Raw genomic sequence first — 16,540 nt, forward strand, 5'->3', positions numbered from 1 at the left:
TTGCCAGAAGTTGGGAATGGGCGACAGGGAATGGATCACTTGATGTTTACCTGTTCTGTTCATTCCCTCTGGGGCACTGGGCATTGGCCACTGTCGGAAGACAGGGTACTGGGCTAGGTGGACATTTGGTCTGACCCAGTATGGCTGTTCTTAATGTGCTTATGTTCTTATGAATAATGCTGATTTACACCAGCTGAGGATCTGCAACTTTATATCCTGTATTTACTAGTCTCCTCTTACTTGAGACTGCCGAACTTTCAGGAGACTATCCTCCTAAAACACACTTCTATGTAGCTAGCAAGATGTAGGAGCTGATTTATAAAGGGGAATTGCCTGGGGGAAATTTGTGTGGTTCAAAGGTTTGCAAGCTAGTTTTTCGAGCCTCACACTTCCCCTGCCTCCTCAGAATGTTGGCAAACCAATATAGCCTATTGGCCGATGATGTGGTCAGGTGTCACCCTCTAACTGGAACCTGCCAGTAGGATGTTTCAGGCTGAATTGGTCAAAAAAAAAAATGCTAATAGATATATAAAACCTAGTTCCAATTTAGCCTACGGTTCTTTTGAACTGCAAGAGTGTGGTAGAGCATCTTTAGCATGAGTGCAATTATCTTTAGTGCAAGTGAGACTCCATATGGTGGGTTTTTAAATTGATAGACCGTGGGCCAGATTCTGATCTCTGTAAAGGTGGCGTCAAACCTAGAACAACTCCATTAGATAAACTATAAGGGTTATAAACCCTCTTGCTTCTAGGTACCAGCTAACCAGTAACTGCTGGAGTTAGGCTGAAACGACTGCTAAGAGAAGCTCGTCCAAGAATTGTCCATGAAAGAATTTCTTGAACGTTGCTCTGAAGCAGCTGGTACTGGTCACTGTCAGAGACCAGATACCAGACAGATGGGCTCCTGGTCTGAGCTAGTAAGACCATTCCTATTGTAGCCTATCCTTCATCTTTCTCTATAACATTTATAGCGTGCCTGCCACCAAAATGCTGCCCATGGAAGTCAGTGAGGTGTTACTCTGCATTTTTACTGGAATCCAAATCTAACCTCTCCTCTTTGTATTAACTCTTAATTCATAGACACAAACACCCTTGGAGGGCAAAGCGAAAGGAGTATATGTGGCTGAGCAACAGGGATGGATCGACAGGCACCTGAAACAAAGTTAGCCACGTGAACCTGAAGCATTTACCAGGGAGCAGCACTCACAGATGGAGGGTGCGGTGGGGGGGTTGTCCCTGACCTGTCAGCCAGCCATGCCAAAGTATCTATAAGTGCTGGAACTAGGAGCGCGTAGGGGTTCTGCCGGACCCCCAGCTTGAAGTGGTTTCTATTATCTACAGGGTTTACAGTTTAAAATTCCACCTTTTCCTGCAGGGTGTTTGCACTGGATAACTGAGTTCCTGCCAAACTTTGTCCCTTTTGGGTGACACGAGTGGAATTTCAAGGCTTCAGGAGCATTAAGTTTCCCAGTTACACTGAGCTGAAAGTTATAAGCTTCTGGCACAGTGTAGTAGCCTTTCACAGTCCAGGTAGCAGAAGAGCAGATCTTGGGTGCCCGCTTGGGGTAGTATAATTCTCTGAGAGTTCTTGCCTGCGTAAGCTCCACTAAACGAATTTGCAGGTGCCCAGCCGGTACCAGGAGGAGATAGTGCAGCAGCCATAACTGGAGAGGAAAAGCGTTCTTGTTACTTTCAACTCCTGTGGAATCCAGCATTACTAATCACTGCTCGTAACATATGGGTCATACCTTTCTTTCCATGCGCTGCTTGGCTGCAGGAGAAGAATGCTACAGTTTAACGAAGTGGCATTCAGAGCCACTTGTAACTATAACGAGACCCGCCTTGACGTTATAATACCAGGCAGGATTCACTCTGGTTCAATAAGCTTTTGCTCTAAGGCAGACAATCTGGTTCTGGAAAGCTGGTTTCATGGTTGTGTGTGAGCCCAGTCAGATGTCGCACTCAAACAAAAGAAGCTGCCCAGACTGGCCCTTATTGCAAATTCCCACTGTGCTTCCCCATTGTGGTTAATTGCATTTGTTAAGTGTGGCACTCTGCCTGTACAATTGTTTGCTCTTTTCTCTTGAGGAACTCACAGGGTAGTAACACTCAGTCTGCTCTAAGCATCAATCCCCTTGGATTGTTTTGGTTTGAAACATCCCTTTTCCCCAGCCCAAATTGGGGTCCCATTTTTAAAAAAATCTTGACAGTGAATTTGAATTCCAAAAAAGTCAAAATACCAGCTGGGTTCATTGGACAAGGCAGAGAACAAGGGTCAGGTGAGCTTCTGGGGGACTTGGGAAGCTCAAGAGGCCGTCTAAACCCTCCACATTTAAACTGCATGCTAAGAATATAAAGGAATCTGTACTCTCACCAAGGCATGAACTGTAGATATCTTACCAATCAATAAAACCCTTTTTATAATTGTATGGAACGTGCAAAAAAGAGAGGCCACGTTCTGAATGTGGGTAGCAATTAGAGATGGGCCTGCAACAAACAGTCCCGAACTTTATAAAGGTTTCAGCCTAAATTTTCAAAAGTGACTAGTGATTTTGGGTACCAAACATGAGATGTTAACCTTAAAGGGGTGTGTTTTTCAAGAGGGCAGAACCCTCAACACTTGCTGAAAATCAGGAAGTCTCCTAAGAGTCTCAGGTTGTCATTTTTGGAAAGGCAGACCATAGATCCTAATTTTACAATCAATACCATGCTCCAAACACGCCTGAGCTTCGGGAGTTTTGAAAATGCATCTCTGGATTGTAATTTTGCAGCTTGGATCCCTCTTCAGTGGTGACTGGCAAACTCTCGTCTAAATTCTTGTCTATTCGGAAAGGTTCTGGAAGGGGGCTCCTGGGTGGCTTTAAACAAACAAACGAGCAGCTACCCAGAATTACGACATAGTCGTAAAAGGTCCCAGATCTGCCACTAGGCTAAACGGTCAGATAGTCAATTGATGTAAATCATGTAGCTCCACTGACCTGTCTGGTAGGTGAGCCATGGACAATGTCCTGGTAAAGGATTTCTATCAAAAGCCCCGTTAGCCAGTAATTTTACTACAATAGCTCTTAGAGGCCCCAGTGCACAATTGCTCTCAGTGCTGTGTGCCCATAGAGTAAACAGAGTCCTTGCTCTAAAGAGTTTAGGGGCGTGGCGTCATCCTCTCTGGATACTGCTCAAACATCCCTGCACCCAGGGCTTCAATTCAGCCAGAACTGTCTGGAGCAGAGCTCTGGTAAATAGTTTCAAACCCACGAGGCAGAATCCCCGAACTCCGTGGGGCTGAATCCCTCAGACCCCACCCTGCAGATGAAGCCTGGAGCCCCGAATGGGACAGGACCATGAGGGGGTGCTGGGAAATACTGTATGAGAATGTAAGCCCTGCCTGCACCCCTTACTGTAGCCAGTGGCTTGGGGTCGGGGGGGTGGTTTTCAAGGCAAGCATCAGAGAGGCAGTGTGATTCACAGGATAAGGTAGGCCCACCTCTATTTTAGATGCATATTTACTGTGAGGAATAAAATCTCTTTAGGCACCACTGTATTTCTGACGCTAGGTGTCAGTGCTGCACATCAGTTGCATTCAGCTCACTCTTTTTAAAGCCTGAGCTGGGATAGGAATGTTTTGCCCAAGTTTTTCGGGCCCAGATACCCACACATCTGCCACCTCTCTGAAGCCCTGATGAAGAACACCATCCACACCCCGCAGGATGGGGTAGGTTAAGGCCAGACCCGTGGGAGCTGAGTCTGCAGTCTGAAGTTCCTCCAACTCAACAAGAAGTCAATGGCAGAGCAGTGACTGGTGGACACAAAACCCCAGATGATTGCTCCATGCTCAGGAGGGTTGGACTGAGCTAAAACGGGAGGGCCATCAAGCACTCAGGAGGAGAAGAAAGGAAGAAAGATGTATCTAGCAGAATCTAGTCTGGGGACAAGGCACCTGTCACCAGGATTCCTCAAAATATTCATGAATCCAGGCTCCCTGACAGCCTTCATCGGCCCCATCCCATGGGAAGGCAGGAGGCAGATAAGACGTACTGGGAGATCCGAGGCACAGCCACAGTCAGTACCTGTTAAAATGAAAAAGGACCTTGGAGCCAGGAAGGTTAGAGCAGATGAGAGGCTAGCTACAAACCACAAGCCCATGAGCAATACAGGGATCTAGGGATATACACAGCTCCCCTCTTCTGAGGAGAAGCGGGTGGAGTGAAGTGAATGGTGCTTCAGACTAAGCTCACCTAAGAAACAGGCTCATCTGAGTGGAGATAGGATGAGCCTGAGACAAAAAGTCAATAGATTCCCGGAGATTTCTAGGTTGGTCTCCCTAATGTACAGCCCCAGGCTGGATGCTGGCATACCACTATCTGGATCAGCTGCATCCAGATGGGATGCCTTTCCATGCCCATTCTCTCTCCATCCTTCCTATCTGCACCCAAAATCCATTGCCTTCAGGTGGGGGCTCACACTGCCTCTTCACGTGGCTTCCCAGTACCAACTAGAGATGAGGCCCACAGGACTTAGGTACTCCCCATTCAGCTAGCACTTTGAGCTAACTCACATGGTATTCCAGCAACCCCTCGGGAAGAACGGAAGCCCCTGGAGGTGGAAAAGGATGGGATAGGGAGGGGAATGAGAAGTGAGTCTCACCCACCAATGGGACCATTGAGCAAACACAATATAAGTACATCAGCAGCCACAAAACCCAAGATAATCCCTTCTGCACAGAATCTGGGTCATGTCCAGTGGAGTTAAGCGATTTCAGCCAGCGCTGGGAGTGGCCCAGGTGTGAAGAGCTCCTCAGACTGTGGGTACCCAATGTGAGGCTACATAGGACTTCAACTGCTGAGCTGCTCTAGCTGGAATAGTCAGGTCAGCCAGGCAGGAGGCTGCCTGGCAGAGAAACTGGAGCAGCAAAAGCTGTAAGGAAAGGCTGACTACCAGACCTGACCCAATTGCCTTGACACAGGTGCACAGAGCTGAGGTTACACAAACAGGAGATGGGAGATAATGCCAGTCTCTCTCCTGCAGCTTGCTCCACAAGGGGCTGACAGCACCCGCTCCATGGTGCAGGAAGAAGGGAACAGCTTGCAGTCTGACCCAGATAAGGAGAGAGACCTTTAAACAGGTCAGTGCCTGAACGCACTGGAGCTCGCTACATTCCTCTCTCTCTCTGTTTAGGAGTTGGAAGGAAAAATGTATTCATCAGGCAGCACACGTGAAATTCAGGGCTGGGGTTGGCAGCTAATATTCAGAACTTTACAAACGTCATGTCCAGTGATCCTTGTCCTCCTCATGTCGACTGATGTTTGCTGGCCTTGCATCTCCTTTGCACACCCCGTCACCATATGATTTTCCTCCTCACCAACCACACTGCTCTGTTACTTCCCTTATCATCTTGATCATCTACTCTGAATTACCATCCAAATCTCCAGGCATCTGCTGTTGTTAGGGTCAGATTAAGTCATAGGCACTAGAGGCCAGTGCCTAGAGCCCCAATGCTTGGATCAGTGTCAAAATCACAACTTTCATTAAAAACAAAACATTTCTAGCCTTTTTAGTTGCAAAGAACATCCTGAAAGTATTAACCCAATGCCTGAGTATGCAGACAGCCTGCAACAATAGCTCTGAGAGGTGTGAAACTGCCTCATGCATCTCAGTTGAGTGTTAGCTCCAAGACCCACTGCGCTGGGGGCTTCCCCAACAGAGGACTCACTGCGGTCAAGCTAGACCTTATGTTAAATCTCCAGCAAAGAGAAGGCCAGTGTGTGGGAGGAGAAAAGTGCAGCCGACCTAGACCACCCACACACCTCAGTTGCTGGGGTAAGTACTGAAAGGTCTCTCTGCCTCTCTTGGGTGTGGAGAGGAGTTCCTGGTGCATGTTGCGTGAGTGAAAATGACGTACTGTGAACCCCTTTCTGTTAGGGGATCATGCTGGATTATGGAGCTAGCAGAGCCAAAGCAACAAGGGAACCCCGCAGCAGGAAGAGTTAGGGAATCCGAAAGGCTCCGATTGTCACTAGCGTGGGAGTTTCATGGAGCACACTGGGTGCGGTTAAATGGGATCAGTCCCAGACAGTCCCTCTCCAGCAGATGCAGCCCTCTATGCACAGTTGTTCACATACAGTGAACATACAGTGACTGCTGAATTTCCAGACAAGTGGGGAGAATCAGTGACACTTATCAGGTGGATGGTACCTCCTCAGCTGGTGTTAGCCCAATGGGTCTCCCTGCTGACCCCTAACCACGTCTTATAATGCCCGCTAAAAGCACACACTTAACTTTCCTCAGGATCATTGGGAAGCAGATGGTTAACAGTGGCTGAGTCCCTGGCTTTGACATGGTTTTGATATAGGTAAATACCAGCTGCAGTGAATTTGCCTGCAGTCCCTGGGATTGACTGAACTCCCAAAGCCCTGCCCCAGCATGGGACAGGCTCAGGGCCAGCCCGGAGATGGATTCTTTGTGGAGAGGATCAGCCTCATCATAAGCCCAGGGATGAAGAGTTTGTGAGGAAGGCTCTAGCCTTCTTTTCAGTTGTCCCAGAGTCCTGCCCCGGGCATTACAGCACGCTCCAGGCTGTGCATATCTGGTCCTGGCATTTGGCAAGTGACCTGACACCCATCTGGTTTCAGTCTCAAAGCCCTGCCAGAGGCAGCCTGCAACCACCCAGAAATGTACCATGGCTCACCACCCATCTTCCTTCCTCCATAATAGCATCCAGATCAATGGGGGTGGGGGGCTGGGAATGGGAAACACACCCTCTAAGGCAGTGCGGGGAGCCCCACTGCCATGGGGGGAGCAAGCATTTGTGGGACAGTTTTTGTCTTGGAAGGAGGGCTTCAAATTCCTTCCCTTTCAGCTGCTCAGCACCCCCTCCCCTTCCTGTGCTCGAAAGCTGCCCAAATGCCCTGTACACACAGCTCTTTCTTTCCGGGTCAGATTTTTGCCTTGGAGCACTGAGCTGCCCTTCCAAAAACAACACTGTCCTATAGGAACAAAGGAGAGCCGGGCACCCTGGGACGTCTGCATTGGAGGCCCCTGTCTGCTGACCCATCCCACATCCCGAAAGCCATTGAATTTGGCCTGGGGTGGAGAAAAGGGGGAAGAAAACAAAAATTAAGATGCACTGGGATCTGCAGATCAGGTTTAAATGGCAGGTGTAGTGGGTCCGACACCATTAGGGCTGTGGTTAGAAGTGGTTCTCATAGCCAGTGGGGTTGAGTCACAGGCAGCTGAGGACTCTGCATATTCTGCTTTTAGGACCAGATCCTCGGGTGGTGTAGATTGGCATAGCACCTCTGACTGCCACAAAGCCTTGCAGATTCACACCAGCTCAGAATCTGACCCATTAACACCAATGGAGTGATGTTGATTTGCACCAGCTGGGGATCTGACCCACTGATACTAACAGAGCTTTGCAGCTTTATACCAGCTGAGAATCCATTGGAGTTTGGCAGATTTACCCCAGCCAGAGAGCTGGCCCATTAGCTCCAATGGAGTGATGCCAATTTATACCAGCTGCAAAGCTGGCCCTTAATATTCAGCTTCACAAAGGGCTCAAGGACTGGGAGAGGGACAAACCCCACTCCCTTGGATGGCCCGTCCCCGAGGCAGCTTCAGAAACATCACTGTTCATTTCCAGCTCCATGCATGTTGTCTGGGAAAAAACCGCCATGCGGGGGTGGGGTTGGGCAGGTGGTAAACGATCCCATCTTGGTTAGGGCTACTGCCTTGCCTAATCCACCCCATGTCAGCAAGACTGACAAGGGGACTTTACTATCCTATTCCCCTAACAAAATGGGATCGGGGCTTGCAATGCGGGTCAGCGCTTGGAAAACACCCTGCAAACAGACTTCGGCTGGCAGGCAGCCCTGGTGAACAGAAGCAGCTGCCAATCCCACCCCCCCTTCCCCACCAAAGGCCAGGGCTGCTTCAAGGATTGCTGATTTCCAAAGGGCCTCTCCCCCACCACCCTCCCCCTCCACCGGGCACCAACCCTTTAACAGCACCCCAAGTCGCGCCTCCCCCTTTTATCTCCCAAAGGGGAAGGCCTCCATTGGGCCACCATACTGCCCAATCAGAGGTCTGTTGTCATGGTGGGGTGGAGCAAGCCCTTGGCAGTGTGGGGAAGATTTTTCGCTGTGTTGCTGGGAGAAGAAGGCAGAGGCTGGTATGACGTGCTGCCCTGTGGGGATGGGAGCAGGCAAAGCTACATCTATCCAGTGCAGGCTGTTTCCACCCACTGCAGGAAGGGGGTGGGAGGAGGAGACCTTTTTCTTTGCCTGGTTTCCTAGATCACCAAAAATAAAAATCCTGTAGTGCTGTCCCCTGCAAAATGCACTGGAGGGGTCCGTCTTGGGGCACACAGCAGGGAGATTGTTAGAGGGCTTAGCAAGACACAGTTTCCCAAGTGACCTCGGGTTTCAGACACCTCCCTTTCAGGGTGCACGCTTTAAGCCTGGTTTTTCAAAGGTGCTGATCCCCTTCACCCCGAGCAGTGCTCCAGCTACTCCACTCCCTTGCAAATCAGCCCCGAGAACCAGATTTTCAGAAGCACTCACCGCTGAACCCAGATTTTCAGAAGAGCTCAACACCCTGTGTAGGTTTTGCAAAGTTCTCAGCACCGAGCAACTCCCCCTGTGACACAGAGGGGCTGATTTTTCACAAGAACTCTGCAGCCAACATGCATCTTGTGTGCTGAGCGCGTGGTGAAAATCTGTGAAATATCTTAAAACTTGGACTCCCTAAAAATCAGTGCTTCTCAAAATCTTGACCTAGATGCTCAGCTGTTTTACTCTTGTTTTAAACAGCCCCCACTTACAACTTTAGAAACCTCTTGGATTCTCAAGGTTATTTGGGTTTGTTGTTTCAGCATATGCAATTTTTTGTTTATAGCTATATCTCTATTTCCCCCCAAGAAAAGTACAAAGGCACAAGGAAAATCACAATGCAATGAGTAATCCATTTAAGATGATTAACACTACTAAAAAATCAGAGAGATAGAGAGAAAGTCTCTGTCTATTTATCTAAGGCCTTGATTCCACAAACTTATTGTGAGACTATTCACATAACTTTAAGCATGTGTGTAAATGTTTGCATAATCAGAGTCTGAGTCATAACAAAGGGAAGTGTACACACATACACACACACACTGTCTATTGCTTTGTGTTTTTCCCTTCTCAGTTGGGTTTCTCCCTGGATGAAGTTATCATACATATTCGTCACTTCTATCAGCCACAGGCAAAATTCTGCTCTTTGTTATGTTGTTGACTCTACTGAGGGGAGTTTATTTGGACGGATACTTGTGTAGCAAAGATCAAATTTTGCAAACATGCAGTCCTGCCATCTGTAAAACTGGGAAAATAACCCTCACCTCACATGGGTATTGTGAGGTTTAATTCCTTACTCTTTGCAAAAGGCTCTGAGATCTTCAGTGGGAAGGTGCCAGAGATGAGCAAATTATTATTTGTTTATTATTATTAATAAGCTGTCGATTGTTTGAATGTTGGGTGCCAGAAGTTCCTGTAGTTCTGGAAGAGGTAACAAACAGCGCAGAAGACTTCCCTTCATAACAAGGAAATAAATAAGAAATACTTTGTTCTGGTGCTGCGCTTTTCATTTAAGGCCTTCAAAGTTCTTCACCAACTTTCTCTCATTTTTGCAACACTTCTGGGAGGTAGGGGAAATATTATCCCCATTTTACAGAAGGGGAAGCTGAGGCATGGAGAAAGTAGATTATTTATCCTAGGTCATCCAGCCGAGTCAGGAAACGAATGCAGGAGTACTGATTCCCAGTCCCCTGCTCTGGTATACCCCGACCCTAAGACAGGAATAGAATCCAGGAGCCTTGACTCCCAGTGATCTAACCATGAGACAACCCAGCCTCACCAACGTATTTTGAGACAGTACCTGTACCTCCCTACTCCTTCCTGTACACAAATAAGTCTTCAACCAGTATTTTTGGCGTGTAGGGAGGCCGAAGGAAGGAGGAAGGAAATTCCCAATCTGTTCAGCTCTCTTTCTTGTCTCCCCTTTTGTTTAACCTGCCATCTGTCTCACAGTACAGTACGCCCCACACCATTCTACGGTAACAGCGCGCGTGCCATAAATATCAAGACCTGCTTTGTTTCTGCTTCAAAGACACATCAAGACCCTCGCTACTGAGCTGTGCTGTGGGACCAAAGTGTTTCCCAAACGGGGGCTGCCACATAGGAAGGCATGGTGGCCTGCAGGGCTCACTGGGCCGGTCTGGCTTTCCCTTGTCTGTGCTTGCATTGGAGAGGTCAGGAATAGGGTGGGTAGGGATTGCTTTGCATTGTTTCCTCTTTCTAACCTGGCAGTGTTTCACTCTGACCCCAGACGAAAGGTAGTCACTCACTGTGTGTCCCTGCTCCAGCCTGGGGTTTTGTCCTCTCCAGGATACTAGCCCTGCTGCTACTTTGCTGCGGGAGAATTGTGTTCAGGGAAGGGGAGGCAGGGAGTCCCACTGCCTGGAAGTGTGTGTGTGTGTTGCCCCTGGAGATGGTGCTCCAGCTAACATCTGCCATGCCATGCTTGGAGAGTTCAGGAGGAGAACGAGAGCCGCAGAAAGATCTTCTTTCCCTTTTGTCTCTGCTGCAAACAGAAATGTAAATAAAACACAGGGGTCCTGCTCCCACACCGAGCACCAGAGAAAGGTGCCTGTAACCCCCATTCCAAAGGGCTCATCCTCAAGGCAGGCAAAGGGTATTGTAGAGATAAAGGAAACTCTAGGGTTTTTCTCCTTGCACATTTCATCCGAGGATCTCAAAGCACTTAACGAACAATGAATTAAGCTTCAAAATCCCATTGTGAAGTAGGGATATATTATCCCCCATTTTACAGATGGGAAAACTCAGGCAGAGAGAGAGTCAATGAGTTGTCGAAGGTTATACAGCAAGTCAGTGGCAAAGAACTCAAGAGGCCTGACTCTAACCACCAGTCCACACTCCCCTTCCTAGCAAGCCTTTAAAAAGATCAGGGAGCAAGAAGTGGCATCTTGCCCCAGGCTGTGGTTGCCTCTGGTGGTAGCTCCTAGAGCAGCTACCATGGTTCCTTTCACATGCTAGGGGTGGGCATAAGGGGCAAAGAATGGATACCGGCCCCAAAATCACTGCTCTGAGTGCCCAATCCCTGAGTGCCAGGAGGAGGAGAAAGCACTAGTCAAGAAGGACCTGGGAGCACTACCATTTAGGCAGCCTAGGCAATAGCCTAGGGCGCCAGGATTATTCGGGGTGGGGGGGTGGCATTTTGCCGGGGGGGGCGGCAGGCGGCTCTGGTTGACCTGCCGCAGTCATGCCTGCACAGGGTCCATTGATCCGTGGCTCCGGTGGAGCTGCCGCAGTCATGCCTGTGGACAGTCGGCTGCTCGTGCAGCTCCAGTGGACCACCCACAGGCATGACTGCGGCAGCTCCACCAAAGCCACGGACCAACAGACCCTCCGCAGGAATGACTGAGGCAGCTCCACCGGAGCCGCGGGATCAGCGCGGGGGGTGGCGAAATGGCTGTGCGCCTAGGGCGTGAGAAACCCTAGCGCCGGTCCTGCCTGGGAGGCTGGGGATGTGGTAGAGATGTGGCTGGCTCTCTGCTGCCAAGCAAGCTCTCAGGATGGGAGAATTTGCTGAATATGACATGATGGCCCCATAGTTGCTGACCCCAATATAGTGGCGCTGTTGCTGCTTAAGGCAGGAGAGGAAAAGTACATGCTGGAGCTCTGTGGGATAATGCAGGACAGAGAGACATGGGGGAATAAATGAGAACCAAGAAGATAGGAGGTAGTGTGCTCCAGAGAGTGCAACCTGACCTGCAGTGCAACCTTAGGTAAGTCACTTCACTTTTCTGTGCCTGTTCCCTCTCGTGTCCTTTGTCTGTTTTGACGATAAGCTCCTCTGGGATTTTCTAACGTATGGACAAGGCTTAGCACAACAGACCCTGACCTTGGGTACTCGTGGTGCTACGGTAAAGCAAAGGCCTGTAAAGCAAATAGATGCTGAGGTCACAGGGACACAGTGACAGGTAGCTTGGGAGGCGCCTAACTTGGGAGCAGCAGGCTAACTGGTTGCTGCTGTCTGACGGTCCTTCTGTTCCAGCATTTAGACGCTCCATGGTGTGATGGAGTCTGCAGATGTCCTCTCTCCTCCTGAATGGCCCTCACTTCAGTAAGCTGTGCAAATAGACCCTTTATTGTGGAGAAGGTGAATTCCTATTGAAATAACAGCCTCCAGCTCACCCAGGGCATTCACTGGTCCTTTGATCCTGGCTCCTCTGTGCCAGCCCGTGTCAGGGATGCTTTGGACTGGCTGCAGGTGCTCCTAGTTGCACAGTTTCATTTAAAATGCAGGAAGCAGGCATTAAGCCAGCTAGCATGGGGCTTTGAGTAAACAGGGAGGGGACCAGGCCTTGCCATCCAGATCCAGGATTTGGAGTCCTGCAGCATTCAGGGGTGTTCAGCTCAGGATGGGTTGGTTTAGGCGCATCTCTTAAAAAAAGAAAGCGATGGGATGGGAACAAGATCTTCCTTCCTAACTGCTTCTCCCACAGCCATTCCTTGTTTCCCTCTACCACTTGCATTTATGTCACCGCTCCAGTCTCCTTGGCTCCCAGCTTATCTTTTCCTCTCTTTCACCAGGGAGCTCTAACCCACCAGAGGGGAATCAGATCTCAAATTATCCTCTTTGTCAGAACAGGGCAGTGAGGACTCTGTAAGCAGCCAATTGCAGGGCTTGCACGTAAGGGATCAGTTACACAGTGAAAGTGACAGAATTGTAACAGGGGTCCCGTCCACCTAGAAGTTCGAACTGAGTTATAATATCATTTCCCAGCGTGGTTTGCTGTGTACCGCCATACACTGGCTTTCCTCTCTTGTGCTTATCTGTTGTTTTCTCCATTTTTTCTTTCTTACTTATCCCAATTGCCCTGTTTTCCTGCTTCTCCCCTTAGTAGTCTCAATCGCTAGACCAGTAAGTGCTGGAGGACAATCCTGCGAGCCAATGCGTTATTATAGTTTATACTGACAGTGCGCTCAGCGTAGTACAATACACAAAGCAAAGACAGCTTCTGCCTCGGAGAGCGTACAGGTTCAAGGATAGACACATAGGGGATGTTGTAGTATCTAAGCACCACGCAACAGACAGCTTAGATCTGGGTGGGGCATTTATTTGGCTTTCCCTCGCTACTTATAAGTCATGTGTGATGAACAGCAAAAATGAGGTCAAGACAATAGCAGCTCTAAGTTCAGGGCAGCATCTCAGCTTTTGAGGAAAAAAAAAAAAAAGGCGGTTCCTGTTTTAGAGACGCCTAGTGGATAGGACTGCAGAGAAGAACACAGGAGACCTAGAGTCTATTTCCAGCTCTACAACTGATTTTGGGGAAGTCACTTCCCTCCCCTGTTCTCCCTTCCACCTTTGGTCTCCCTTGTCTGTTTAAATTTTAAGTTCTTTAGGGCAGGAACTGTCTCGCACTCTTGTTCTGATCCAAAGCCCATTGAAAGACTCCCACGGACTCCAGTCGGCTTCAGAGCTGACATATGTTTTATACAACGGTGTGTCTAGATTTATTGTAATACTACTAGCAATGGTTTCTGATATCACTGAAAATTACTGTCACTGGTCATCAGCCTTTGAGTGCCAAACGTCCAAGCCACCAGGTAGCAAATACCATAGCACTTCATGCCAGGGCTGGCTCTAGCCATTTCGCCGCCCCAAGCACGGCGGCACACCATGGGGGGCGCTCTGCCGCTCGCCGGTCCCGCAGCTCCGGTGGACCTCCCGCAGGCATCCCTGCGGAGGGTCCGCTGGTCCCGCAGCTCCGGTGGACCTTCCACAGCCGTGCCTGCGGATGCTCCACCAGAGCCGCAGAACCAGCAAACCCTCCGCAGGGACGCCTGCGGGAGGTCCACCGGAGCCGCCTGTCGCCCTCCTGGCAACCGGCAGAGCGCCCCAGGCGGCATGCCGCCCCAAGCACACGCTTGGCACGCTGGTGCCTGGAGCCGGCCCTGCTTCATGCTAGTGATTATATAATGAGTAAGAGGGAGCATGATACAGTAGTCAGAGTGTGGGAATGGGAATCACGTGTCCTGCTGTGTGACCTTGGATAAATCACTTCAATTCTTCATGCCTCAGTGTCTCCATCTTTAAAATGGGGATAATACTGCAGCAGGTTTGGGAGGGTTGATTAATCAATGGTTGCAGAGCACTTTGACATCCTTGGGTGAGAGATGCTCTAGAAGTGCAGCATACTAATAAAGAAAGGGGGGGCAAACAATATTTCCAACAAGCTATTATTCCAGTGGGTCTTTGCAAATGAGCCCCCAGCTGCAGAACCCAGAGGTTAATACAAGGTGTATGCATGCTGAGCATTAAAAATAGTGACACTGTTTCACACCAAATCGAAATGCAACCCCAGTGCTTTTGCCCCACAGGTCCCACTCCCAGAATCAAAGGCCTGAAGGTAGAAAGTGTCTGTTTGCTTTGGCTGTCTGCAATGCACAAATATAGGGATATTCTGAATACACCCATCCACGAGGGTGTGGGGTTTTATTTTTGCTGGCAACAGATCCCTTCTCAGAATCAATGCCCGCCCCCACCTTTCCTCCAAAAATGCCATTTATTCCTCCCGCTGCCAAAAAATCACCTGATGTGATGTGCATCATACGCCAGCCTCTATCAGACACACTTTGTTGCATGAAGCATGGTTACTGTAGACCGTACACCCCATCTAATGAGTCATGTCCTGACCTTATCTGTCATGTCCCCAACATGATCTAGCATTCTAACAGTTTAACTCTGCGTGTACGGACCTAATGCCCTATGAAACATACTGTACTAACATGTTCCAGCATGCCCTAAGATTTCCCAGTTTGAGACATCAGCTGAGTTGTTTAAAGCTTGTTCTCTCTGGGTGATGTATGTGTATGTGAGTGTGTGTCCTGGACAGCTTATTCCATTCCTTCTCCTATTTAAAATTACCCTGAACGTTTTTGTTGGCTGCTACCCAACCTAGAGGAGAAGCAAGCTTTTGATAAGACTGGTACAAAGGGGATGCTCTCTCAACTGATCAGAAGACTAGCTCAGTTGGGGAAGATTTGTTTCTGACAGCTAATCCCCTCCTGTTTCTTCTGTATTTCCAAGTGAGAGAGAGAAAGAGAGAGAGACAGAGGTGTGTCACAGGCAGGCATGTGGGGGACAGGAGATTGGATGTTCTAGATTCCACAGAAAACAGTGTTTGCCAATCATTTGTAAAGGAAAAACAAACAATCTGTGAACTAACAGGTGAATGACTGAAATTCCTATTAGCCAATCAGATGGGTGGGTGGCACTCAGGTACTACGTTGATGGCGGCCATACAAGTATCTAGACAGAAAGACCTTTATTTCACCCTTTCTGCTGTTAATAATAAATACTTTCAATATCAGCAACACCTTCAACCAAAGGATTTCAATGCACTTTTCAAACATTAATAAATTAAACCTCAGATGGGCAGACAGGGGAAAAGTTAACCTTGTTTAACAGATGGATAAACTGATGACCAGAGCATGAAGGTAACTAGCATGTGTGTGGTAGAGTTAAGAATAGAACCCAAGCATTTTGAACGCTGGTCACCTAGTCTAACCACTAGGTCAGTGCTTCATCTCAGAAAAAACTTCAACAAAACTTTGTTCACAATGACATTGGGTCAAATTCAAGCTAATCCCATTGAAGATTTTCCCTGTTGGAACAGGAGGAAATTGGCCCTTACTCTTATGAATAAGCAAGGTAGCCTATTTTCTGGCTCAACCAAAGCCTATTAATTAACAATGCCGTGAATGAATCAGTAAGGCCAGCTGCTCTGCTTTAGTTTAGTGCTTTCACTTTTTTATTTAATCATTTGATATAATAGAAATAAACTTCTGGGGAAAGGAGCATTGTCAGAGGAGAAATGTTCCCAGCACTAAAATAAAAACATCTCAGCTGTGCCTTAGCCTTTATCTGCCAGCTGGAGATGCCCTGGGACATAATACGGGTTTGTTGACATTGTTGCATATTAAATATTCCCAGGAACACATTTTCTAGACGTCCCTAAAGGAACGTTTGTACTCATACAATAGAAAAGCCAAAGGGAGCCTCAGTCCCTGCAGAGCTGAGTTACTACAGTGCTGGGCGCCAATGTAAGCACAAAGAGGACTGGCATTAGCACAAGTTTGTTGGACTCTTACCTCCAGGATATTTTTAAACAGCCAGGCTCGGTGTTCTGGGCATCAGTAATAGACTGCAAAGCCTATTGCCTCCAGGGCATCCATTCAAACCTTAGCAGTGCAGGGCCACCCAGAGGATTCAGGGGGCCTGGGGCAAAGCAATGTCGGGGGCCCCTTCCATAAAAAAATTGCAATACTACATTCTCGTGGGGGCCCCTGTGGGGCCCAGGGCAAATTGCCCCACTTGCTCCCCTCCATGGGCAGACCTGGGAAAAATAAACATTCCACATCTCAGCACAAACCCAGTTTTGAGAAAACTTCTTTACAAGGTATCACTGGTTCTCAGCATCAGCTAG

The 16,540-nt window shown here is 48.6% G+C and overlaps 1 protein-coding gene across 1 annotated transcript in view; it reads right to left on the reverse strand.

Moving 5' to 3' along the window:
- The window catches only part of TOMM6 (translocase of outer mitochondrial membrane 6), a 466,247-nt gene that overhangs the window by 81,055 nt on the left and 368,652 nt on the right, over window positions 1-16,540 (reverse strand). The gene's annotated exons all lie outside the window — the stretch shown is intronic.

This window comes from Chelonoidis abingdonii, chromosome 4, assembly GCF_003597395.2.
Source record: "Chelonoidis abingdonii isolate Lonesome George chromosome 4, CheloAbing_2.0, whole genome shotgun sequence".
Lineage (NCBI taxonomy): Eukaryota > Metazoa > Chordata > Testudines > Testudinidae > Chelonoidis > Chelonoidis abingdonii.